Source organism: Notothenia rossii (assembly GCF_949606895.1).
Source record: "Notothenia rossii genome assembly, chromosome: 5".
In the NCBI taxonomy this organism is placed as follows: Eukaryota; Metazoa; Chordata; class Actinopteri; order Perciformes; family Nototheniidae; genus Notothenia; species Notothenia rossii.
In genome coordinates, this window is record NC_136903.1 from 69,767,583 (window position 1) to 69,795,045 (window position 27,463).

A 27,463-nucleotide genomic window follows, 5' to 3' on the forward strand; every position below is an offset into this window, starting at 1 on the left:
TACAGTCTATGGTTTGAACGTATTTGCAGCAGTAAATGTGGCTGTTTGACCACTGACGTTGCCATAACAACACCTGAATCTAAATGCGCAACCTCTTTTTGTGACCGATTTTTGCATGAAATTATAATTCTTCTGAATGATATTCCTATTGACAGCTAGTTTATATGTGAACATTATGAGATGGACTGCCAGAGAGAATACATGAAAAACAGTTATGAAATACTATATGACAGTAAAACAAGAATACTGTTTGAAAGTGATTTTTGTAAAATATCCATAAAGGAAAATCTGTTCAGTTCCGTTTCATATGGGTGTTGAGAGATGTTTCCATAGATCTCTTAATTTTGCTCTCAAAGTGCACCAGATTGATGCTTTAACTTCAATATTTAAAAACAAATCTTCCCGGGGGAGCATGCCCCCGACCCCCCTAGAGGAGGCTAGGTCCATGGTGTTTAAATGCTTATTTATACAATATGTGTGCTTATGCTAACATCATAAGACAAAAGTTGGTTCCATGTTGTGTGTAGTGAGAACGCACTAGAGTGAGGGGGGCCCCTAAGCCAAAGCTCGCTTAGGGCCCCCAAAAGTCTAGGGCCGGCCCTGGCTACAGGCATTCCATGAGATTGTCAAGGAAGTTATTCAAGAAGAGAATAACAGTCTCTGTGAAGAGATCAGACGGGCCATCTCTCCGCAAAAAATCGCTCAGGATGAATGCCATGACAAACTACGTGCCCACGAAGAAGGGCTGAACAGCTTTGATGCCCGCTTGCAGGCAATGGAGACGCGTTACGCTAACCTGAACAGTGACTACAAGAAGCTACAGGAGAAGACGGATGACTTGGAAAACAGGGGAAGATGGTGCAACTTACGTATCATAAGAATGCCAGAGGGTTTGGAGAAGGGAAACCCTACACAGTTTATCGCCGGACTCCTTATGAGGTTCTCGGAGGTCCTAACGGCTTAGAGCAGCCCCCGATCCTGGACAGGGCTCATCGGGCTACAGCTAAGGTTCCTCGAGAGGGGGACAGACGGCGCCCGTTCATCCTTCGGGTTCATTACTTTCAGGAGAAGGAGCAATCAGCGCCTGGCCAGGCAGAAGGGACGGCTGGAGTTCCAAGTAAAACAAATCCTCATCTTCTCAGACTACAGCGCCGACCTGAGCAGATGCAGAGCGGCATTCAGCGAAGTGAAAGAACTCCTGCGTAAAGAAGAGGATGTCCGGTAAGGTCTCCTGTATCCAGCTCGTCTTCGGATCTCCTTTATCGGGCAGACGAAGATGTTTGAAAACCCGCAAGCGGCAAAGGACTTTGTCATGGCCAAGTTCCGACCAGCCTGAATGTGAGTTGGCGAGAGGGGAAAAAAGAAGCCGATTCGAAACTACTGACTAATTATTTCAAGGACCTTATTAACGGTCCTCTGTTTGATTCAGCTGAAGCCTAAGCCTGACATGAGTCTGTCTACTTATTGGAATCGTTATAAAGTAGCGACCCGCATTAACGTTTAGTTGTTGCATAGATTATTTCCATTCATTGGACTGGATTTAATTACCGGCGTACATTTTTATTCTTTAAAGTGAGGTACGCTTTTGATTTCACCCGTATTCTAAAATTCAGTTATGTTGTGTTATATAGGGCATAATTGTGGAACTGGTTGCCGGGTTATCTGTTAGCTCTTTTTGCTAAAGCTCCTTTTGTAAACAAACCGACGTCACAGGGTTAAAGGGCAGGCCCCGCTGTAGTGTGCTCGCTTTTGTTCATCGGGTGGTCCGGGTAATCACGTTGCAAGTCCACAGTTGTTGTACACTGTAATCGCAAGGTGTGGCTGTGATTTAAAGGTGTCCTTTTTATTTGTATTGTTATTTTCACCTACATTTGCTGATGTTTTTGTTTTTGTTCTCTCCGTTTTGTTGACTCTCTTTATTAGTGTATTGCATGAATATAGTCATTGTTTTAAAACAGTGGTTCTCAAAGTGGGGGCGCAGAGGCATGACAGGGGGGGCGTGAGAGACCAGGAGGAAAAATTGTTATACAAATAAATAAAAAAAAGATTAATAAAAAATAAAAAAATCATAATTTGAAAAATTATTGATTCAAAAATAATATGATGCAGTACCATTACGTCTGGGTCTATGTGTTTCATTAAAGCTTGGCTCTCTGTTTGTGTGTGGAACGAGCCATTTTCTGTGCGCAAGCGAGAGAGAGAGAGAGAGAGAGAGCGCACTGGTACCGGAGATTGTTGTTGTTAGCTTCTGGTGCTAGCGAGCTACGCTAACGGATATAAGGAGTTTTTTCAACAACAAAGTGGAGGAGTGTCCTCTCCCGTCAGACTGAGAGACTCAGTGAGCTAAAGGACTCTCTCAGTGTTATCTCACTGGTTCTCAAACGTTTTGGTCACCATTAATGTAAACAATTATTTCCGAGGCACACGTTTATATGATCATTATAGTTATAAAAAAATAAGAGAATAAATGAAAAACAGGTATGAAATACTATATGACAGTAAAACAAGAATAAAGTTTAAAAGGGTGATTAGTAAAATATCCATAAAGAAAAAGTAAATCTGTTTACAGTTCTGTTTCATATGGGTGCTGAGAGATGTACTGTATCCATAGATCTCTTAATTTTGCTCTCAAAGTGCACCAGATTGATGCATTTAACTTCAATATTTAAAAATAAATCTTCCCGGGGGAGCTTGCCCCCTGACCCCCCTATGTGAGGTCCACTCCCCACCTATAAAAATAGCACTTTACCCTTGCTTACACCTATATGCCGTGAGCTGATTATCAAGCCTTCATTGTAACAGTCGCAGGCCCACTGTGTATGTGCGTGGGGAGTGTTGCAGTAGAAAATTCCACTGTAGCGCCCGGTACATTAATGGGAAACCCTAAATGTTTAAGCACCCTCTATGAAACGTCAAGCTACCCCACAGCACCCCTGAGCCTGACTATTCGTGTTGGGGGGGCCCGACTTTTTTTTTTCTCCAAAGCGGGGGCCTGACAGAAAAAGTTTGAGAACCACTGGTTTAAAATAAGGATTATAGTTCAAACACATTATTAATAAAGGGACAGTGTTTGAGGTTAGGAGTGTGTATCGTGATCTCAGGGAAAGCTAGGAAGCTTTGGGAGTCTTGTGTCGTTTCTCTAGAGAGGATGATACTGAGGATAATGGGTTGATGTTTTTACTTTTTGCTTTTTTGTCTGTTTTTACTTGGTCTCTGTTTGTTGTATTAAGGTTGACTATAGTTGCAATGCTAATTCAAATGTATCACCAAAAGTACCACGTTATTCTTCATATTTCCCCCTCCGGTAAATGTTGATGGCAGTTCCTACTTCCTCAACTTTAAGAAAGGATGGATGCAATATTAAATTTTATCAGCTGGAATGTTAGAGGACTTAATCACCCAACCAAACGCAACAAAGTATTCTCCCATCTCTCACAACTCAAAGTGAACATTGCCTTTCCCCCAAAAACACACCTCAAAATTCAAGATCATCCTAAAATTAAGAGAGATTGGGTGGTACAAATGTTTCATTCTAAATGTAATAATAAAGTTAGGGGTACTGCGATTCTTGTTCATAAATCAACTCCGTTTGTGGTCTCTGATGTAAACGCTGATCCAAGTGGCCGTTATGTAGTTGTGGCGGGCTCATTATTTAACACCCCTCTAATTTTAGCTAATGTGTACACCCCCAATTGTGACGATAGTGATTTTTTTCGAACATTTCTTCACTCATTACCTTGTCTTGATAATCACCAATTAATACTGGGGGGTGACATGAATATGATTATGAATCCTACATTAGACCGTTCCTCCACAAGAGCCTCACCAGTCTCAAAGTCCTCTCTAGTTTTACAGTCATATTTGGAGACCGATGGGGTTGTTGACGCTTGGTGATTTCTTTTTCCATCGACTAGGCAATACTCCTTTTTTTCTCCAGTGCATCAAACGTATTCGCGTATTGATTATTTTTTTATTGACAAAAAGCTATTATCTAATGTGAAAGCATGCACATATAATAGTATTGTGATATCTGATCATAGTCCTCTGGTTTTAGAGCTCAGTTTCCAAAATCAATACTCAGTTTATTCATGGAGGTTTAACGCTCTCTTGCTATCTGATGAGGGATTTGTTCAGTACATTTCGAAGTTTGATTGATATTTTTCTCAAAACAAATATAACTACTGATGTTACTTATAGAACCATCTGGGAAAGTTTGAAGGCGTTCTTAAGGGGCCATATCATTTCTTACTGTTCGTTTACTAAAAAACAAAAACGTTTAATTGAATTAACTGATGCCATAATGAAATTAGATCATCAACACTCAGCCACTCCTTCTCCAGATCTTTACAAGCAAAGGCTTGATTTACAAACTGAATTTAATCTACTTTCAACTGAACAATCTGAAAAAATGCTGCGAAAGTCTAGACGATTATGGTATGAGCATGGGGAAAAAGCCTCCAAATTGTTAGCCCACCAGCTACGTAAATCGGAATCTATACATATAATCCCTGAAATCAAAAGACAATTTGGACATATTACAAAAGAGCCAGACGAGATCAATGAGAGTTTTCAATACCTCTATTCTAACCTTTATAAATATGACTCATTAAACAAACCTGAGCTATTGGACACATTTTTTGATAAATTGCCAGTTCCGACCATGGACTCGCATAGTAAAGGTAAACTAGAAAATCAAGTTACCCTGGAAGAAATTAAAATGGCCATCAAGTCAATGCAAAGCGGAAAATCTCCAGGCCCAGATGGGTTTTCCGTTACATTTTTCAAAGCATTTAGTGAGAGCATATCTCCACTTTTACGAGAAATGTATATAGAATGCTTTAACTCAAAATGTCTCCCCGCTACACTTGAGCAAACAAGAATCTGACTTCTTTTGAAACCAAATAAAGACCACTAGAATGTTCCTCCTACCACCCAATATCGCTCTTAAATGTTGATTTTAAAATATTGTCAAAAACACTTGCTCTCAGACTTGAACAGTATCTGCCCTCGATCATCTCTTCAGACCAAACAGGATTTGTGAAGGGTAGGACAGGGCTTTTTCAATTGACGTAGGCTTTTTAATATTATGTATACCCTATCGTCCCCATTACCTGAGATAGCCTTATCGCTAGATGCTGAAAAAGCATTTGACCGGGTGGAATGGGATTACTTATATTACACCCTCGATAAATTTGGACTGGGCCAGAATTTTATTTCATGGATAAAACTCCTATATAACTCACCCATGGCTCGGGTTAGGACAAATGCCACGCACTCCCAGTATTTCCCTCTCAATCATGGGACCAGACAAGGATGCCCCTTATCTCCACTTCTATTCGCAATATGTATTGAACCATTAGCAATTAAACTACGAACTGACAACAGAGTTAAAGGAATCCAAAGGGCAAGCAAGGAGCATAAAGTGTCATTATATGCCGATTATCTATTACTTTACATTTCTGACCCTATAAGCTCTCTTCCCCATGCACTTGCAATTTTTCAGGATTTTGGTAGTATCTCAGGTTATAAATTAAATGTAAACAAAAGTGAACTACTCGCCATAAACTCTAAAGCCAGAGGAATTTAATTTGAAACATTTCAATTTAAGGTAAAAACTGATCACATGACGTATCTGGGGATCAAGGTTACTAATCTGTATAGAAAGTTATTTGAGGAAAATTTTACCCCCCTTCTTGAACGTACTAAGAAAGATTTTCAGAGATGGGGCAATCTCCCATTATCGCTAATTGGATGCATTAATGTAGTAAAAATGAACACCCTACCTAAATTCTTATATTTGTTTCAATGTATTCCAACTTGTATACGAAAAAAGGATTTTAATACTCTGGACAAATATATTTCTGCATTTATTTGGAATAATAAAACCCCTAGGATTCGTAAAGATTTCTTTCAGAGAACAAAACAATCAGGAGGGCTAGCCCTACCCAATTTTCAATTATATTATTGGGTGGTGAATGTACGGCGTATGCTCTATTGGCTAAGTGCTCCTTCTACAGAGACACCAGTTTGGATTCTTGAATACGCCTACTGCGGTAGAACTTCATTGCCGGCTTTGCTTGGATCAGCTCTTCCATTGGAATTGTATACCTACAAGAGTCATCCATTAGTATATCATTCTCTTAGAATCTGGGTACAGTGTAGGAAACGGTTTGGATTACATATGATGTCTATACGATCACCGATTTACTCAAACCATATGTTCCCACCCTCTGTGATGGATTCTGCTTTTAAGATCTGGAATAATGGGGGAATACGTAGTTTTGAAGATCTGTATATAAACAAGGTATTTGCCTCATTTAGTCAGTTGACAGAAACATTTTGTATTCCACCTGGCCATCTTTTCAGATATTTCCAAATTTCACACGTAGCAAATACCCGCAGTTTCCAAATAAACCAGCGGAAACAACCTTAGACAGAATTCTTGAAATAAATGTGCAGAATAGAGGAGTAATTAGGGTGTTGTATAATGTACTTTCCTCCCTGCATTCTCCCTCTCTTTCGACAATCAGATCTCAGTGGGAAGATGATCTAGCATTTGAAATAACAGATGATAATAGGCAGTCCATCCTTCAAAGAGTTCACTCTTCCTCAATTTGTGCCAGACATGGCCTTCTCCAATTCAAGGTATTACACCGCCTTCATTTATCAAAGGAAAAACTAGCAAAGATGTATCCAGGGGTAGATCCCTTATGCAACAGATGTAAGTCAGTAACAGGGTCCCTCATCCATACTTATGGACATGTCCAAATTATTATTGGACATCCATATTTGATACGTTTTCTAAGATCTTTAAAGTAAAATGTACCCCTTCTCCTCTTACTGCAATTTTTGGAGTCGTCCCGGATGACATTGTCCTTTACAGACATTATTCAAACGCTGTTGCTTTTGCTTCCCTAATTGCGAGGCGACTTATACTTATGAGGTGGAAGCAGGAGGCGTCTCCCACTCATGGGTGACATAACTTATGATGTTTCTACACATGGAGAAAATAAAGTGTACTTTGGGTGGCTCCACTTGTACATTTTATAGGACCTGGCAACCATTTACATGGACATGGAAAGTTTGAAAACTGCCTACTCTTCCCTAACTGATTTATATTTATTAAAAAAAAAAAAACTGAATTAGAACACAGATCTTCTGTAGTCAACCATGATTAACATGTATCTCGACCCATTTTATTTTTTTTTGTACTGTATGTGTGCTGTGTTTTCAACCATCTGTTTGTTTATTATTTCAAAAATATTTTTGTACAATTAATCTTGTCTTATTCTGTAGGGGTGGGGGGGGGGAACTGTAAACTGAAACTGTATGGGTCGTTTAAGAAAAAGGAAGATAAAGTTTATTTAAAAAAAAAATTGTATTCCTTGCTATCAGGATGTTAAGAGCATTCCACGGAATAAAACAAAAAGTGTTTCTGAAATAAATGACATACCCCACCTTTAATAAATGACAGGGTTGTTTTGAGAGATGCTATTGTTGTTTCCCTGTTTGAGAATATAAACAACCAAAGAGCACTAAAGTTTCTCATTAACAAATCATTGATTTATGGAGAAAAACGTATAGGAATTGTAAAATAAACTAGGGTTGACCGCAGCCATAAGCTATAACAATAAGAATATTGTACATACTACGTTTAATAGATAGATGCAAGCTTTTGATGCCTGAGAGCATTTATGATCTGTGCGAAGATGTGCAGCTAAGTGTAGTGGTTTAGAGCATACAGCACATCAGAGCATTAGCATCAGTGCAACATTTGCATTTTTATTAACTGTAACCACTATCTTTTTTTAAAGGTCCCCTATTATGCAAAATGCAACTTTTGGATGTCTTCTATATATAAATATGTGTCCCCGGTGTGTCAGGAGACTCACAAAGTTTCCAAAAATAAAACCCTCTCGCTTTTCCTCCTTACCCACATCTCTAAATACGGGAGGACAACGGAGCTGATCCAGATTTTCTGCGGTCACGATGACATATCGGAAATGTGGGCTGGCTTTGCTACCAGACGCCACTGTATCAGAAACAATGCGCAACGTGTTTTTGAAGTAATATGGTCAATGTTTACATTAGCAAGCATCGCTAACACTCAGAGCTAACCTGTCCTGGAGAGAGTATGTGTAAAAAAGCCAGATATAAAAAGGAACCCATCTTGTGGTAAGCCTGTGAGAGAAAAAGCATTTGAGCTCCAAACTGTTTCAGAAATAATCCTTGATGTGGTTTGGAGTAGGGGTGGGAGATATTGAAAAATATAATATCACAATATATTTCAAGCAGTATCACGATAGACGATATTTATCACGATATGTTTTCATGTCGCTTATTATGGTTATTTTTCAAGTTACTTAACAGTACAACCACCTACAAGGTAACAACAACTAAAATAAAAAGGAGTAACAGACCAAAATACAATTTCAAGCTGGTTTGAATTCTGCAATGAATCCCTGAATGAACAATTAAAGGCTTACACCCTACACAACAAACGTTAACACTGGTTTCTTCACCAAGTAAAGTGCACCCTCTTGCTAAATAAAATAAAATATTCAAGGCACAGTTTCTCAGTATAAAAATTCACTTTCTGTTTTAGGTAGCACTAGCAGTGATGTAACATCAATAAAGATGAAAAGGAGAGTAAAACATAACTAAGTAAAACATAAAACATCAATGAGGAAAAGTCAGTGCCAAACAATTAAAATGTAAACTTTAGACTTGAAGTGCAAACAAATACTTTAGCATAACTGAACATCTGTTTCAAAAGGGAAAAACAATATAAATAAAATATAAGCCAACAGAATCAACCAAGACAATAAATGAAGTGCAATACTGTCCGAATCCTGACTAGACAGCTTGGTTTTTACTAACCGTTATCAGTATTTAGTTACTTCGGCATAATTTTTTAAACGTGTATTACAATTAAATCACGGTAAGATAGGTTAATTTTGTCGTAGTTGGTTTCCACCACAGTATTTACATGGATATAAGCCCCGCCCCCTCTCCAGCGCGTCCTGTTTGAATGACAGGGGTAAACACAGCTGACAGCCGCAGTGAAACTCCAGCGATTAGGGTGAGAATATTCGCATCGCAAAGCATGGCCGTCACATTCTATGACTGAGTGACTCTCTGTATCACGATAGATATGATATCTCTGAAAAGTCATATCGTGGAGACCTAATATCTTCTCGACGATATATATCGTCATATCGCCCACCCCTAGTTTGGAGCATAATATGGCGTTTAATCACGGCAGCATTTAGCCGAGTATCTGGGTAGAATTATCCTGCATGAGCTCTCCTCTTTTTTTTCTTTTTAAAGCTACGGACCCAGAATCAGCACTTCTCTAACAGGGCTGGGATAGAGGGGTATGAGGCATGCTAGAATGGGTGATCTGTTTGGTATTTTGAGCAAAATACTTCATAGACATGTTTTTTATATATCTGAGACCTGTAATATATGCCTAAAAATAGTATAATAGGAGACCTTTAAGTTAATCCAAGTGTTTTAGTTGACTAACATTAAGCATAGTTTATGTGAAAGAAACACAATTCTAGCATTAATATCGTAGTTTTCATGCACAGTTTTTTTAGAAAGGCTTGGCTTTTTTAACATTTTAAAATAGTTTTTTGCATAGTTATCCAACATTGAAGTTATTTTCTGGGGCTGCAGTTGGTGCTCTTTACATATGTCATTATTTCATTCGCAGCACATATTTACTCAAAGAATTTACTGGACCTGTAGAAAAATGTCCTACTACATGCACTTAAAGTAGCTAATCACTATAATTGACAGCCTCATAATTGACTTTTTCCTGAATGTAACAAAGAATTACCTGTAATAAGAGTTTTTAATCCGAGAACTTACAATGTTTAAAGTCACATCCAGCTGTGCCATTATTTCAATCAAGCACGGTTTTGTAATAGTTATGTGTTAGTTGCTATGGTAACTCTTGTGTTAATAAGGGGGTTACATAGTGATGTATATGGTCTCCTATTATTGAGCTATAATACCCTTGGCAGCATTTACTGTTAGTGTGGATTATTAATGATGCTGATGGAAACTGTCTGCACATCAAAGCTATTGAACACTGCGGGGCAATATGATGAAAGTCACATGAGACTTGTTATAATTAAGAACAAAAATATGTAATGATAATAACATAATGAAAATATGTCCAGCGAAACATGGGGACATTTTGTATTTAAGATCAAGTTTTTTTATTAAAATGATTTCTTCTTCTGAAACCTACATTGTTTTGAGGCATTAAAGAAGCAGAAAGCACTGAAAAACTGATCACATAACTATTGGATCAAAAGAAAAGTTGCATTAAAATGCTTCCAAGAAAATGACTGAGAGTGAGAGTTTGTTTTTCACTTGTGTTTGTGATAGAATATGAATGGATGTGGAAAATTGCATAGATTATTTTTTCTTTTGCTGTTTTTGGCAGTTATCCATCCGTTTTAGGTGCATTATCATCAACCTGTCATTTTCATGAAGAGGACTGTAGTAGATTTCTTAAAGAACTGTGGTTATGAACATTTTAGGTACTTGTGTATTTTTATTTCTACTGATATATTCCACTTAAGTTTCCCTTAAGTGAGATATGGGATAGTAAACAGTTAGAAGTATTGACAAGACCAACCAAAAACACAACTTAAAAGAAAGTCTTATCAGCAAAGATTATTCTGAAACCTACATTGTTTTGAGGCATTAAAGAAACAATAAACAGAAGCACCTTGTACTGAGGCTCCAAATAATAATAACGTAGTGAGACATGTCAAACTTATATAGCCTCATGCTAAAGTTCAACATTTATAAGCAACCAGACTATAAAAAGTGTCATTATTCATAAACAAAGTAGTCTACTGATTCCATAGATCTCGGACCCAGCAACCCTAAAATGCAGTCTGTTGAACTCCATACTGCAGAAAGGTGGCAGGTTTACTGGGTTATTGATGGTCCTAAATGTCCTGCTGCTAGGCTCTTCTCTGCAAGCAGATGCTAAGGTAACCGCTAACTGGCCGCTTAGATGAACATTTGTGCTTCGGCAGCCTCTAAAGCACCACGCTGATATCATAACACCACCTGTTCTCTCCAGATCCTAAAGAAGCAGAGTCCGCCTGCCATATCCTCTCTCACCTCTCTGACTCACTCTCACTCCTTCATTCCTCTTTCGCCAACCTTTGCAACTCTTTTTACCTCCCTCTCTTAAGTCTTGTTCTTCACAGTTCATGCATTACAAACACTTTATCCATGTGATTTTGTTAGAGTCTGAATATGCTAAAGTGCATACGCTATTCTTCTTGTGGTGCTTTTTTGCCGTTATCCATCAGCTTAAGGTGCATTATCACCCAAATGTCCAATCATCCAAAATGTATGTATTTGGTGAACATTTTTTCTTGAAATTTGATTTTGATGATCATGTTGACCAACCTGAAATGTGTCTATTTTTAGAACAGAAAATCACATATTTCATTACACTACTGTCTTCCACCCTCACTCTTTCTTACCAACAATCTGTTATTTCACTTGGAAAGCTAGCTCCTGTTTCTATAATTGTTTTCAGATTTACGTTTTGTTGTTACTTTAAATGACTATGGATGGAGGGAAATAAATACATTGCGGCAACAACAAAAAAATGAATACAGAAATCTAGAATGAAATAACCAAAATGTAGTTATAACGACGCATATGAGAAACAGAGTGTAATATAGTGGAGCTGGTTGGAGCCCCGGTTATTCATCCATAAACTGAACAAGGTTTTTTTCTGTCGTTTACTCCAGTGTAAAAGGAGTATTAACGTCAGTGTGTAAAATGTGCTACAATGGGAATCCACACAAAAGCACATCAATAGTTTCTGTATCTTTCATAAGGTGTGATTTCATATATAGAAATATAATATGTGCTCCCTGCAGACCTGATACACTTTGCAAACACAGAGACAGGAGCAGAATGAGACCAAAACAGCACCGTGCACAACAAGGTTAGATCTATAGTAAATTAGGTCATACATAAAAATTTTGGTGGGATGCAAAGAATTGTAGGTAAACTCCTTTTCACAGTCCAGAAGAAGAGTGGTTCCATGCTAAACGGTACAACATATTTAAATGTTTTTCCGTTTTTGTTTAAAAGTGACAGGTGGAACATTATCTCCCTCTCACCATAACAGTAGCTGTTTGCATATCTGTGCCTATTTGTGTTTGTGTGGCTGCGGCGGCGACTTGTCAGTGATAGGGCGACAGATGGGAGTGTGTTCATCTGCTTTTTTGTAAATACACAAATGGAGTGTGTGTGTGTGTATTTTGTGTTTGAGGCAGAGCAATGAAGTGCTAGGTGACCTTTCGGGTGGTGTAGAGGTGGCATCACTGTGACAGTGTGACAGAGCGGGCCTCAGCCTTCCTGTAATGGATGAGCACTCTCAAGGTGAACACCTCTCCTTCCTCTCTTTTCATTCCCCCCCTGATCCCACGTGCCCTCTTTTCCATTGAGAATTGACGCGTCTCCTTTTGGGTTGTTTTTGACCCAGTGTGTGTGAGTGATGATTTCCTGCATCTTGGTTTTCGTGTTTTTTACCTCAGCTGATGTGTGTGCCACTATAGCCTTTGTTATCCCACACATGTATCACAATGCTTTAAAATGATCTGATGAGTCTTTACTGAGAAATATATTCAATACAATTTATTAAAATAACCCTCACTCAAATCATGTGACTGCTCCATCATCTGTTACACTAAACTACTATCTATTCCATTATATCTCACAGATCTTATATTGTCAATTTAATTGCTTTAGGGTTCCAACAGCCTAGCTGACACTGCCCTTTCAAAGAGGGGATATATGATAATGATGTTGAAAAGGCACACACTAATCCCTCAGAGAGTGGAGGTGGGGGGGTGTACAATCTGTTCATGTTATTGATCTAAGTTGAGGGGACACGCATGGCGGGTCACTGCAACATACTTGCATGATATTGATGGGTGGGCAAGCAGCCGGCCACCCACATCTCTGAGAAATGGACCCTGCTGTTCGTCCTTTGGACCGAGCAGACTGGAGGAGACCTTCTGCCCGGACAGCAGCGGTGGGCAGTTATTAGAAAATGTAATGCAGCCAACAGCATTCCATGACATCAGCTCTCATATAGAAAGAAATTCTGAAAATGACATCGTTTTAGAGACTTTTGAGCTTCTTCACCACAAATGGGTAAAAGTTCATCTGAGTTGTAATTTAATTAACTACATATTGTATATGACAGAAGTGATTTAACTGTAGATAGATATTCATACATGTACTTGTTTAAGAGCAAAAAGCACCTTTAAGTCAATTGCAAAATCGCAAAGTCAAACACAGGACCATGGCTAATGTGTGGTAAGATCATTTATAGTCAAGTGTAAATCAAGTGGATCTCAAGGTCAAACCCAAATTTGAAAACTATGTTTTTCGACTCATTCAATGCATTAAGTATTGCGCATTTCATTGTTTGATCAGACAAGTAACGCAGCATCTCTTGACACCGGGTCAAATACCTCAATTCCAACACAGAATGTCTTCTTTCCTGCCACTTAAAGAGATAGACCATGAATTATGTTGGATAAAACGTTTTTTTCCTCTCAGTACGACCATCAAAAGATTTTTGACTGAGCTAACCTGATTTCTGAGCGATCACAGTGAGCTCACTCAGCCCAGCGGTGAGGTTCAGCAAAGAGGGACCCCCGTACTGTATAAATGTTATGTCAACTTAGTTCCGCAGCTACAACACACCACTCAAAGCTAATTTAATACTCTGTGGCTTTGCCTTAATTGTCCAATATGTAACTGTAAACAAGTATAACAAGATTAACATTTACACACGATGATAAGAGATATCAGTCATACATATGTGCTCTGTAGTCGTTGAGTTAATTGTCAGATCATTAAATGTTAATGACATGATTAGGGTAACGCTCTAGCTGGTTCAGCACTGCACATGAGGCCTTGCCCTGAACTAGTAAACAGCAGAGCGATTCAAAGAAGATTGCATTTGTGACAAACACCATTCCCGACTCATCCATCATGCTTGCCAAACTTAGACATTCATTATAAAGTTTGCCGATGGATGCAGCCCGTTCTGCTCGGCCATTCATTTTTTAGACCCTCTCTCTTTCTCCATCTTTTTACCACTCTCTCTCTCTTTTGTGTTTGCTGTGTGTGAACAGCGCTGTGTGAATGAGTTTCTGTTGTACCTCCTCTCTCACTGTGGACTGAAAGATGCTGAGCAGCAGTGTAACAAAGGAGGCAGTGTATTAATTAAATACAGCAATTTGCTTTCCTCTCCTTTTTGTTGTAGGGACAGAGCCGCTAAGATTGATGAGGCACTGTCTGATACACAAGAAGCCCACTACATCTATATCTCAGGCTGATTGTGATGGAACACCCATTGAATGGCCAGTATGTATTAGGATGTCAACTCTTACATTATAAACTGTGCTGGCCGTTTCATTCATATTTTATTTATTAATCTTGTTTCTATCTCTTTTGCATGTAAGCATATTTGTTTGCAATACCAGTGGATTTGCAACAGTGCTCTAGGACAAGTGTTTCCAGAAGAAATCAAAAGGAAGGTGAACAAAGAATTCGATAAAGAAGAATTTAGTCAAGAAATTATTCGGTAAAATACCGGACGATTTATCCCTTTGGTAAATATGAAACTGCTGCCTTGTGAGGTCTTTCACACAAAGTAGCATTCTGTTGGAAAACAATGAAAAATTCAATGTCTCTGCTTGATATCCATGCATCTTTACAGACTCACAAGATGACCTATAGTACTGTATGTTTGGCTGTTTATATATGCAGAATATAAAAAAGGCCTTGACATTAGGCAAGGCAAGTTTATTTATATAGCACTTTTCTGTACACGACAATTCAAAGTGCTTTACAAAACAAATTAAAAGACTTTTTAGGAATAAATACATTAAAAACACATTATACAATTTTACAACATGCATTACAAAGCAGGGTTTCCCACACATAGACTATACTTGGGCGGGCCGCCCAGGTATATTAACGGCCGCCCAAGTATATTTCGCGACCCATTTAGGTATTTTTATTTTTTATTTTAATTTTTTTAAATAATATATATATATATATATTTTTTTTTTTTATTCGTCCGTGACCACGACGCCATCTGCGATCGATTAACTTGTGGACAATGATCCCTCGCTCCCTTGCTCTGATCTCGCCTCCTTCTGGCCTGTTAAGTGGCCTGCCTCACACAGGGTGACTGGCTGTCTACATGATGGCCTGTGGCCTGCCGACATGGCCACTGTCATACAGATCATAAATCAAAGCCCTTGATTGGTCTCTGTGTGTCATTCAAGCTCGGGATAACCTCAGCTCAGTTGAGGTAAAGGACTCTGAGTGTTTAGATAGTTAACTTAGTCTAAGTTCTCAGTGGGTCTCAAACGGTGTGGTCACCATTTATGTAAACACATATTTCCATTTGAGAGGGTAGTGATTGGTCTAATGGATAGTGAGGTGGGCTGAAGATCGGAAGGCTGTGAGTTCATTCTAGTTTGCCCTTGAGTAAGGCACTTAGCCCTTAGTTACTCCAGGGAGAATGTCTCTGTAATCGGTCATTATAAGTCGCTTTGGATAAAAGCGTCAGCTAAATGAAATGTCATGTAATGTGATTAGTAAAATATGCATGAATAAATAAATAAAAAGTTAACTAGGTGAAAAAAGGTAAGATACACTTTTAAAACTTGTTGAGAGCTAAAACTAGGAGAGAGGAGAGAGACAGGAGAGGCTGGTTCAGGAGCACAGACACACTCATAACTATAAGTTTCAGTGTTTTTTTCATATTGGAAATGGTATGTTATTGGTTATGGCCATGATTTTATGATTATTGAAATGTATACAGTTCTGTTTAATATAGGTGTTTCCATAGATCTAGTCTCTTTATTTTCCCCTCAAAATGCACCAGATTGATGCATTTAACTCAAATTAAAATCTTACCGGGGGAGCATGCCCCCGGACCCCCCTAGAGGATTTGAGGTCGACCCCCACTTATAATCACATGGATAGGTTCCTAAATACATTTATAAATACTTTTTTTTTTTAAATAGTAACCCATTTCCATATGTTTATGTGTGGGTAGTAGATTTAAACTATAGGGCTATCATTATGGGCCCTGCCTGTACCTGTTCGCTCTGCCATCGCATGAATGGTCTGCTAACAAGCGAGCAACAGAAAGGTTAATGTTGTTGCACGTCACCTCAACCCCCCATCCCCCCCCCGCTACCACCACCCCCCCAAGTATATTTCAGATCTGTGGGAAACACTGCAAAGATAATAAAAAAATAAAAATAAACACCACAGGTATACAATACATGTTTAAAAGGCATACTGTAGTTTGAATATGAGCATCTCAATTAAAAGCAGCGGCAAAGAGATATGTTTTTAGTCTCGTTTTAAAAATAGCAAGCGTTTCTGCGGACGTGCATGATTTGGGTAGTTTGTTCCAGATTGTCGGGGCATAATAGCTAAAAGCTGCCTCTCCATGTTTTGTTTTTACTCTCTGAACCGATAGCAGACCCATCTGCGGCACCTTGATGACTCGTAATTATGCAGGAGTTCAACAATATCCTTTGGTCCTAAACCATGTAATGATTTAAAAATTAGCAATAGAACTTTAAAATCAATTATTTGTCCGACTGGAAGCCAATGTAAAGATTTCAGAACCGGACTGATGTGATCCACTCTTTTAGTGTTAGTGAGGACACGTGCAGCAGCGTTCTGGATCAGCTGCAGCTTTCTGATGGGTTTTTCTGTCAGCCCTGTGAATACACTATTGCAGTAGTCGAGTCTACTGAAAATAAAAGCATGGACAAGCTTTTCTAAGTCCTGTTGTGACATTAGTTTTTTTATTAGGAAGGGCAGAAGGAGAATAAAGTGAGGGAAAGAGGTGCTAAAACTGCCATGAAAGAGTCAAAGGAGCCCTTGAGGGTCGCCTCATTATCATACAGGTCTGTATGGATTTCACATTGCGGGGCCAAAATGACCATTTAATTAAGGTTTTCATCAGCCAAATTTACATCATATTATTAGATGTTTCGAAGTTAACCATTTTGGTATGGCATAACCAAACCAACCCTGGATTTCTGAGGCTAGGAGAGTGAGTTAACCAGTTAAACCCCACGGCCCCCGCGGGCACAACATCTTGCAAGAAACAGCGTCGGAGGGCTTCTTAACATTTAATAAACTATGAATGTCTCATACTCACTTAACGGGAAGAAACTCAGCTTTCAGAAAATATTAACCATGTTTAGCTAAACGTAACAAAAGGGTAATAACAAAGGCTCTGAATTAGCCCGGAGTGAAAGAATGCTAACGCAATTAGCACAGAACTCAAGGTAAAATACCCTTATTACTTATCGTATCTGCACAAACAAGATATCGATTAGCGAGCTGAGATACCACAGATTCCAGACATCGAAGTATCAACACTGAGCGATCAGAACTCGCAACAGGGGAAGTGAAATCAGACATCACACCACGTAGCATTACGGAGAAAACACGGGAGAAATTCTTACCTATGCTGTTGTTCTGATCAAAAGTTGTGTTCAATGGCATTAAAACGATAAAGACGCTGCTGAAGGTTAATCCATAGGTTAATCCAATGTGTTTGTCACTTTGAAATGATTACTGATAATCCATCTTCATATCTATGTCAATAACGGAGATTTCATATTAGCTCCTACGAGACTGTATGACAGCTTCCGGTTTTGGGCATTCTCGCTGTGCATCACTCATTCACCAATGGGTAATGTTTAGATGGATTTTAGGAACCTCCCCTTGATTCCATTGGCTCTAACGGTTAAAAAGAGGTGTCAATCATCAAAATCGAACAAGGGGGGCCATAGATATGGAAAATGCACCCAAATGACCCCAGAAGTGGGTTTCTCTTTCTAAATCTCTCTAAAAAGGTAAAATGTCACTTCATCAATCTTGATACAGGGTACTTACTATGTTATAGTGTGGATTCCTAAAGCTTTTAGTCTACTATCCAGGGTAGGATTTTCACGGCGGCCATGGCCGTCGTAGCCCCTCGCTCTGGCCATTATGCCCCACAAATAATTGTACTTCCTACAGCCACCATGGCCTGTGTGCCCCTGATACTGTTAAAATCTCGAAGTTGTTTTAAATGCATCAGAACAGTGATTTCTGAACTGCATTATGCTGCGTTCACAATGGACGCAATTCGAATATTCGCATTGCTCTAACCGCTGGAGTTTCACTGGGGCTGTCAGCTGTGTTTATTCCTGTCGTTTAAACAGGACACGCTGGAGAGGGGGCGGGGCTTATTTCCATGTAAATACTGTGGTGGAAAAACAACTTAGAGAAAATTAACCTATTTTACAGTGATTTAATTGTAATACACGTTTCAAAATGATGCTGAAGTAACTACATACTGATACCGGTTAGTAAAAAACATGAATTAATGCTTTGACAAGTGTGCAGACAAGACGACAGGCGAAAAATCTTTTAAAATGCGTGTTTTCTGAATGGATCAATCAGGCTAAACTAACCTGTAGCTGCTCCGTCCACACTCACAACAACGTCCTAAAGACAGAATTAAAGCAGCGATTGTATTCGCCATGACAGTCTGTGGTTTGTACATGTTTAACTTTTGTCCAGTTTCTGACCAGAGCTGTGAGGAGTTGATTGACACACACACACACACACACACACACACACACACACACACACACACACACACACACACACACACACACACACACACACACACACACACACACACACACACACACACACACACACACACACACACACACACACACACACACACACACACACACACACACACACACACACACACACACAGCTGAATGATGTATGTGCAGAGTTTGACCCTTGAATGCTGTTTCTTCTGCTCTGAAATTGAATATATTTGTTACATATTAATAGAATTTTTGATTTTTTGATTTGATTTTTGATTTGTGAATGGGAGAAGTAGTAGATGCAAAACATATCAAACACTAATTATTCAAAGTAGAGTATTTTATTTTATATACGGTAATACTAAGGAGGCATAGGCCTATATGATGATATAATGTTTGACATTATTGATATTAAAAAAGTGATTTGTTTTCCATGTCATTCGTGTGTTTTTCTAATCAAAAAGTGAAGTTATGTATTTGTAAGCTCCAAATCCAAATGTTTCCACTCAATGGCCTTTGTGCCCTGGTATGTGGCCTTTGCGCCCTGAAAAAATGTGTGACACCAAAGGCCAAATGGCCTTGCCCCTAAAATGACGAAACTCCAAGCCTGCTACTATCGCATCATTCAAGGGTGGTTTTCACTACAAGTAATGTTTGTTTTTTTGGACGGACACTATCATTTACATTTTTTTACTATGTTCAATCTGAATTTACTTTAAAAACTAAAAAAATCTGTATTGATTCTGTCTTTTTCTACATCCAGTTCACAGGTTTATCATTGCTTTGGGAAAAAATATTATTAATTTTCCCCTTTTAGAAGTGAAGATATAAGATAAAATACCTGAAAAACAGGCTCGGGGCTCAACTGATTAAGAATCATTTAACCAAGCTAAATAAATCTGTGTTTGAGGACACTTCACTGGTTGATTTATTCTGATGAGGTCGGAAATGTACTGAGTACACTTCTACATCACCCCATAGGACTGCAGGCTCAAACTTTTTCTTCCAAATGTTGATCCGGGAGTTGGATGTGATAAAGTTAAAGCTTTTCTATAGTGTAAACATGCATCACGACACCCAAAGGGTTTGATATTTCACCTTGAAATCCAAAGTCCTGGGTGTTGGAGGCACATCATGGACTGTTGGCTGAAATCCTTTAAGTAAATTGCTCTTGTCCAGCACAAACAAATAGTTGTGTTGTGCCAGGTCACGTTCAGAGGGCTAACAGTCTCACCTTGGGTAAGTGAATGTTACTACAGTTAAGTAAAACAAAACCTTTCAGGTAACAGTGACTAGTTTAGGGTCTAACAGTGTCCTACATTAACTAAGACAAAGGAAATTCAAGTTTGCAGATACGGTACGAATACAGCAAGTATATAATTAAACCAATAGAGGTCAGAAAAACAAAATTATCAGAGGGTGGTTGGATACCCTTTCAAAAGTAAGATAATAATATGGTTTATTTGCCAGGGTTTATTATTTGACATACATAAAGAAATATTTAAATTAGCTTTTTAAAGAATTGTGACCAATATATGTACTAAGTCCATATTTATGTGTAGTACTACATAATGTTTTATTAGTCACAGAAAAAAGCAATTACTTATTTTATCAATATGATTTAAATAACTTTGAGAAGTTTAATGATTATTTGTGCAGTCATTTGCCATTTTCTATCACCCTCCAACTCACAGAAGTAAGACTGTAATCCCAATGTAGTTATCTAAGAGCTTTGCTGAACACTCACCTCTCTCAACACCGCTGTGCCTTGCAGTTTCCTTTCTTCAATATATTTCTCTTCTGTCCCTCTCTCACCTCTGTCCTCCCCTTGGCGCTGCAGCCTTTTGCCTCTTCACTCTAATTGATAGGAACAGACTTAGTTAAGATGTCACCCGAACACATCCACAAACCCTCAGACATGGCGACAGCCCACCATCGACAGCCACCTCGTGCCACACATGGACTAACCAATGGTTAAATTGGTGTTGTAGGAGGGTCAGGAGTGCCTGTGGCCCTCAGGGAACATTTGACCCTTCCTGTCACACACTTGCAAACTCGTACACACTCTCCACACTTCAGCTGGTACAGCCGAGGCTCAGCAATCCATTTACTTCCACTGCAGCTCAATTAGTTCACAGACAGTTGTGCAGGTACCACAGGCTTCGAAGTATGCACATAATTACACGTATGAACATGCATACACCGCTCACAAGCAGCATGTATTGTGATTGGTAATTGCTTTCCTAGTTCTGACCCAGCTGTCATGATCAATTGGTGCGACCAGGTGATTAGACATACAAGCACCCAAAGCCATTGATTGGAGACATCCATTCAATAGGATATAGATTTATGAGCCCGTCCGCTGCACAATGATTCAACCCAATGGGAATTCTTGTGTAAAGGTTACAAAAGGGTAGAGAATCTTCTCCTAAAGGATTTTCAATTTTAGCAAGATATCAGTGACCTTTTCAAGAAACTTTGTCAGAATAGTGAACGATGCAGTAATTGCAGAGCATACACCTTTACAATTCAAGGGAGTATGGAATGGTTATGGTCAGAGGTCTTGATTGAAAATCAAGAAATTATTTAGTTTTTTGCTAATGAAAAATAGTCTAAAAGTTGGCAATGTGTCCTCGCATGTTTATCAATTGATTCAGGATGACTAACTGTTACCTTTAATTTCACTGTACTGTACAAAATAAACAGTAAAAGTCTGACTACTACATGGATTTTTGTTCTGTTTTGAGAGACATTGTAGGATAACAAGATAAGTTTTATGCATTTCAAATAATACATAGCTGAATTAGTTGAGATCAATACTCTACAGTTGCTATTGCTGCATCAAGCAAATCAATAGACTGTAATATAATTGTTTTTCTTGTGTATACTATTTAGATAATACTGTGACTCCAGGTTCATTTAATTAGTGTGTGTGCACAGTATAAAGATAAGATGGGACAAGCTCTATAGGATTTAATGGTAGTAGCCAAAGGACACATTCATAAAAACATATGGATTAATCAACTATCTACTTTAATTGCAAGATATCCAGATCTTATTTTCACAGCTCTGATGGGACTGGAGGTGTCAGGTAAAGAGTTAAAGCTAAACTGAACACCTTTAACTTGCACCTTGAAAATAAGGCACTGCTCCCATTGCGCCTTAGCACCCTGGGGGGTCTCACTTGTGAAATAACTTAGATGAAACATGAGGCATTAACCTTATAGCTAAGGAGGATGGTGAATATTAAGAAAATGGAGAGTGAAAAAGGCATTATAATCCATTCCTAGAGGACAGGGAGGGGGTATCATTTATCCTATCTGAAGATACCCCAACAATATTTCTGGATAAAACTGGCCACAAGCCTGGCCTGTAGTGCCTGTGTCAACAGAAAAAAAGAAACTGTGCATCTTCCCCCCCCCCCCGCTGTTCAGGTGGTGATCAGCAAAAGTGTATCTCTAGAAACTCGCTGTCAGGAAGAATGGATTGTACTTAATTTCCAATAAGGTGCTTAAGAACGATCCCTAATCATGCCTTTAATTAGAATCCCTTGGTCATTAAGGGGAGATAATTCAGTGAAAAATAACTCCGCTCTCTGTGGGGGAAGCAGAGCGGCAGACGGACAAACGGTCTGCTCGGTACACAGGACAATTCCTCTCGTCCGTGCAAAATGTGCCACAAAAGGCCCAACGACAAAGATTTTAAATTAAGCTTCATGCTTCTGACCCTACTCCTACCTGCCAGCAATAAAAAGTTACCCTTTACCCAAAGAGAAGGATGGTGAACCTGATAAACATATCCTGCGACTTGTAAACATTATACAAACATCTAAGGCACATTAAAAGCAGCTTCTAAACGCAAGCAATGGCATCTGAAATTAACATTCAAAAGTTGTACAGTTTTGGCTATTTTACAACAATTTTCTGTTTCATTGGTTAGTTGGGCAATAATCAGTTTGTTTTTTAAGTGGGTTCATGTATTTCTGCGCAGTAATACTGTGGTGGGTTTGTCAATCAATTCTGATCAAGCGAATCTTTGTTGCGAGAACGACTTTTGAATAGTGTCCAGGCTACGGCCACTCTTAAGTATGGGTGTATGAAAGAAAGGAAGGCGGAAGAGGGAAAAAATAAAGGAGGCTGATTCAGAGTGAGCCGTTTGGGGTCTACCTAGAGTAAGAAGGACTGCAAAGCATACTGAACATGCCACCAAAGAGATAATAGGGCATACAAATGTAGTTTTGAAAAAGGCTTTCAAAATAAAAAAGTATTATTTGCTGTGTTTTCAGTTCCACACAACCCAAGGACATGCTTAAAGATGACTTGAGAACAAACTTTAGATTAACCCAAAAATATCAGTGTTTCCCCCATAAAACAAATAGCAGCGGTGCAGTGCCGCTGCTGAAATATGCACCGCTGCTAGGGGGCGCCAGCCAGGTACCCAAAAAAATAAATATATATATATTTATTTCTTACTTTTTATTTTTTTATTAAAATAATAATAAGTGGCAACCCTTCTTTATTTTTGATTGTTTGTTATGTGGATTTGTAGTATTTGTGTTACTATATGTTCAATAAAGGTGTATTTTTGCTAAATCTTGAGACATTGCCTGTATGTACTACGCAGGGGCAATTTTTGGCATAGATCTGGGGGGCGCTGTGTTGGTAGCTCTGGGAGGGGAAAACACTTTTTTGACCGTTGGCGCTCATCCTAATTTTCGGCCTTGATGTAACAACATTCATAATTAAGTAAATGTAACACCCTTTTCACCCTGGTTACACTTTTCATTTGCCCTGTACGATGGGCACTGTAAGTGATGAAAGTGGGGGATGTTGGCTTATCAAGCGCCCGCAGCTCACAGTCAAAGTGCGAGCGTGGGAGCAAGCGAGAGAGCGAGCGAAGGAGAGAGAGAGGGCGCACCGGTACCGGCGCTGTTGTTATTAGAATCTGGTGCTACAGTAGCTGCGCTAACGGATATAAGAAGTAGACAACCAGGGTGGAGGAGAGCTCTCCTGTCAGACTGAGAGGCTCAGTGAGGTAAAGGACTCTTGAGTGTTTACATAGTTAATTTTAGTCTAAGTTATCTCAGTGGGTCTCAAACGTTTTGACCACAAATTATGTAAACACATGTTTCCAAGGCACTCCTTTATAATTATTAGGATTAATAAAGACAAGTTTGAAATCATTCCAATGTATACTATAGGACAGTAATCCAAAAATATCGTTTAAAGTTGGAGAGATACAAAATATGCATAAATAAATGTTAACTAAGATATGAATGAACAACAGAAATAAAGTAAGTTACATTTATTTGTTATTGGCTATGGTAGGTTATTTGTTATGTTCACATACTTATTTGATTATTAAAATGCAAACCAATCTTTTTCATATGGGTGTTTTAGAGTTGTACCCCCTAGATCAGGTCTCTAGTAATTGTGTGCTCAAAGTGCACCAGATTGAAGCATTTGACTTTAAAATGTTCAAAAAAAAATCTTCCCGGGAGAGCATACCCCCGGACCTCCCTAGAGGAGGTGATGTCCACCCCCCAATTCAAACATGTTCATACAATACTGAACACATTTGAAGCCATTTTGACGTATATTACCTATGTCAATAGGTTTCTGTTTTTGTAGTGTATTTGTCTTTTGTAGAGATTTTTCATTTATTCTTTATATATAAAATCTCGCCTAAAATCTCGCCTAGGGAAGCAAATTGGCTAGGTACTAGGCCTCAAGAGCCTTTCTTGTGCTGGCACACATAGAAACAAATTGTCGGGGCGCACTTCGAACACACTAAAAAATCCCACGCGCTCCGCACTCACATTATGCCTTAGCACCGCTGCTATGACTCATAGGGGAAACACTGAATATGTTTTAGTAACCCTTTGTGCCACTAGAATCAAAACCATTCCTGACTGAAGGGGGTAGTCCTAGCGCTTAAACATTTCCCTACATGCTATAAAATACATTTCTCAGCATTTACTACTTCCAGTCTATCTGTGGAGAAGACTGCCTGTAACAGTTCAGTGATGTAGTGTGTGTATTCTGTGTTATTTTTGGGTTACGTACTCTATCAGTCGTCTGTCACTTTTATTCTCAATTCAATTGTCTTCTCTTGTTTGTGAGATTCAATCTATCTGTGTGTGTGTGCGAGAGCGTGTGTGACAGTACAGTATGTGGATATATAGTGGGGTTTGATTAATAATCTCCTGACCATTTCATTACAGTAATCAGGTCTGGGATCGGCAGCGCTTGGCAGGATGACTTAGAACTCGGGGCCTCGCCTCATTAACTCCCTGTGACCAACGAACGACACCCTCACGACAAATTGGAATTGCCTCGGCACCCTGACTCAGACTCTTCAGGCTGTTCTGCAGCCAGTCCAGTGAAAGTGAAGATAATATTCCCCATTATCTTTTGTCTCACCATCCCACCTGAGATGACATCCCAGTTAACCCAACTCCTTTTTGCTAGAAGACTTTGTTCATTTTTTTACACTGACTAATGTCATTAAAAAGATTACGTTCAGGTGGATACAGTGAACAATTGTAGTCAGTCCCTTCTTCTATACTATTCATTGATGTTCGTTTAGTATCATTGTAAACTGACCCCTTTTATTTTTATCCTATTCAACACTGTTGACCTAATTTGTATGTACCTCCTTTAATTATTCTTTTTAATTAATGTTCTTATATACCAGGTGCTAAATATATCCTATTTTTACTGAGTATATTCTCTTCTTTACAATAAATGGTCTGCTGCCTCCCATAACCCAGTGACAGTCAGGTGCTTTGAAAAGAAAGGATAACAAAATACTCCGTTTAGATAAAAAGCACCCTGGTGAACACGCTGTAGCTTTTTGGGTTTACAACCGCCTGTACTGTAAATATGTTTTGAACTCATTTGGCATCAGTGACTCATACTGTACTTTACTTTGTTTCCTGCTCATTTGGAGAATTGTAGATGAGAAGGATATATTTAGAGCATTGGTTTCTTTTTTTCTGAATATGAAATATTAGTTCATGTACTTCTGTGTTTCTAAGTGTGAGGTGTGTGTGTGTGTGTGTGTGTGTGTGTGTGTGTGTGTGTGTGTGTGTGTGTGTGTGTGTGTGTGTGTGTGTGTGTGTGTGTGTGTGTGTGTACCCATGTGATTTAAAATCCACACATTTTAAGACATCTAGATAGAGCGCCCAAGGCTTGAATAATGACCTACTGTCATTTCCATGCCCTCTGTATCCCCCTCTTAATCAGCCCCCTCCATGTGCAGTCGTACAATTTAATTAGGTGCCCACCAATGTTATTATTAAAACTAATTGCAGACATCCAACCCACACAGATCACTTCATGATGTTCATTTTATTTTTCCTTAGATAAAACTGGTAGCTTTAGTGTTCAAATGTTCAAAAATAAATCAGTGTTAATCATGTATTAAAAAGTATTTTTACTTCACTCTGTGTAAAGATTGGGGAATAGGCAAGGAAGGGCTGATCTAACATTATGTAAATGTGTCTTATTAGGATTTGTATTGCTACAATCACAATTGAACAAAAAGAAAGGTTTTAATCTGAATTCAGATCCAAGTCATCATCCAAGATACATTCCTAGAAGTCGACAGAGCAGGGGGCCTCTTAACAACCACAGCTCAATGTTAAGACCTCGGCTCTGCGTCCCCTTCTTGGAGTTAAATCACCTCCATATTTCCCTGTGTTGCTGACACTAATGGGAACCATGCTGTGTCGCACAACTCACTGCCCGGCCTCCCTGCACTCACTGATGCTCACTCTAATGAATTGGTGACTGAGGTCATATTTTCTGCACTGACCACAAGTTATGGAGCAACACTTCAATAACCTGCTGGCTTATGCAATTAGTAGTCAAGAACCATATCACTTACACAACAATGAGTGCTGCCCAGAGGGAATGAACGCTTGTTTGGGGTTGTGCTTGATAAACAATGAGGTCCTCACTAAAGGGGAATAGGGAGAGCGGGGTGGAAGGAGTAATGCTATGATGCAGCTTTGGTGTTATCAAGTCTTTTGTGTGAGGTGAGGGTGAGAGAGGAATAAAGGTGTGCTATCATAGAAAATGTGTTATCTCAGTGAAATGTTGTCAGTTCTGCACTCACTATCAGTGCTCCATATCTGGTGAACACTTATAGTTGTGAAGTGCCAGAAATATGGCACCAATAAAGGGCTTTTTCCTGACCCGTTGCTTGAACCTGGATATGAAATCATAGCTAAAATCTACCCAGTCATGTACCCATTATGCTTAAACATTTCATGTGTCTTGATGTTGTGAAATCTTGTGGTTGCACTACATTAAAGTGGTTGTTGTGATGTGCGGATGTCTTGATGTTGTTGTTATCTTGTTACTGATGGTGTGGTGGTATTTTGAATGTGTACCGTTTTTTATTTGTGGTTTTCTACGGTTCATTCTCAGAACAGAGATGTCATTATCTGTTTCCCAGGGACTACAGATGTAAATAAGCTTATAGCTCACTCTGGTAAAAAGCTCAGATTTGTGCACTATCCCTGTCAAAAAATGTAACACAATTTTATCAATAGGTGAAATGTATGGAATGTAGTGAGTATTGAAATGTTATATTGGTAAAGTGTATGTCGGCATCCTAAAGTAATTTTGGGATCTTCTGTGAAATATTATGCCTAATTTAACAATGACGTGAAAATACTGTGGTGTTGATTTTGTTGAGTGAGACATGCTCAGTTACAGGAACAGTGG

The 27,463-nt window shown here is 38.9% G+C and overlaps 1 protein-coding gene across 3 annotated transcripts in view; it reads right to left on the reverse strand.

The window, feature by feature from the left end:
• Positions 1 to 27,463, reverse strand: part of LOC307041007 (neurexophilin-4-like) — a 150,002-nt gene that overhangs the window by 98,319 nt on the left and 24,220 nt on the right. For 2 of the 3 annotated variants that reach the window (XM_079684301.1, XM_079684299.1), the window contains one exon: positions 20,476 to 20,585. The exons of the other annotated variant lie outside the window; for it this stretch is intronic. The gene's annotated coding sequence lies outside the window, so the exon portion shown is untranslated. The remainder of the gene's footprint in view (positions 1 to 20,475; positions 20,586 to 27,463) is intronic. 3 annotated transcript variants of the gene reach the window in all.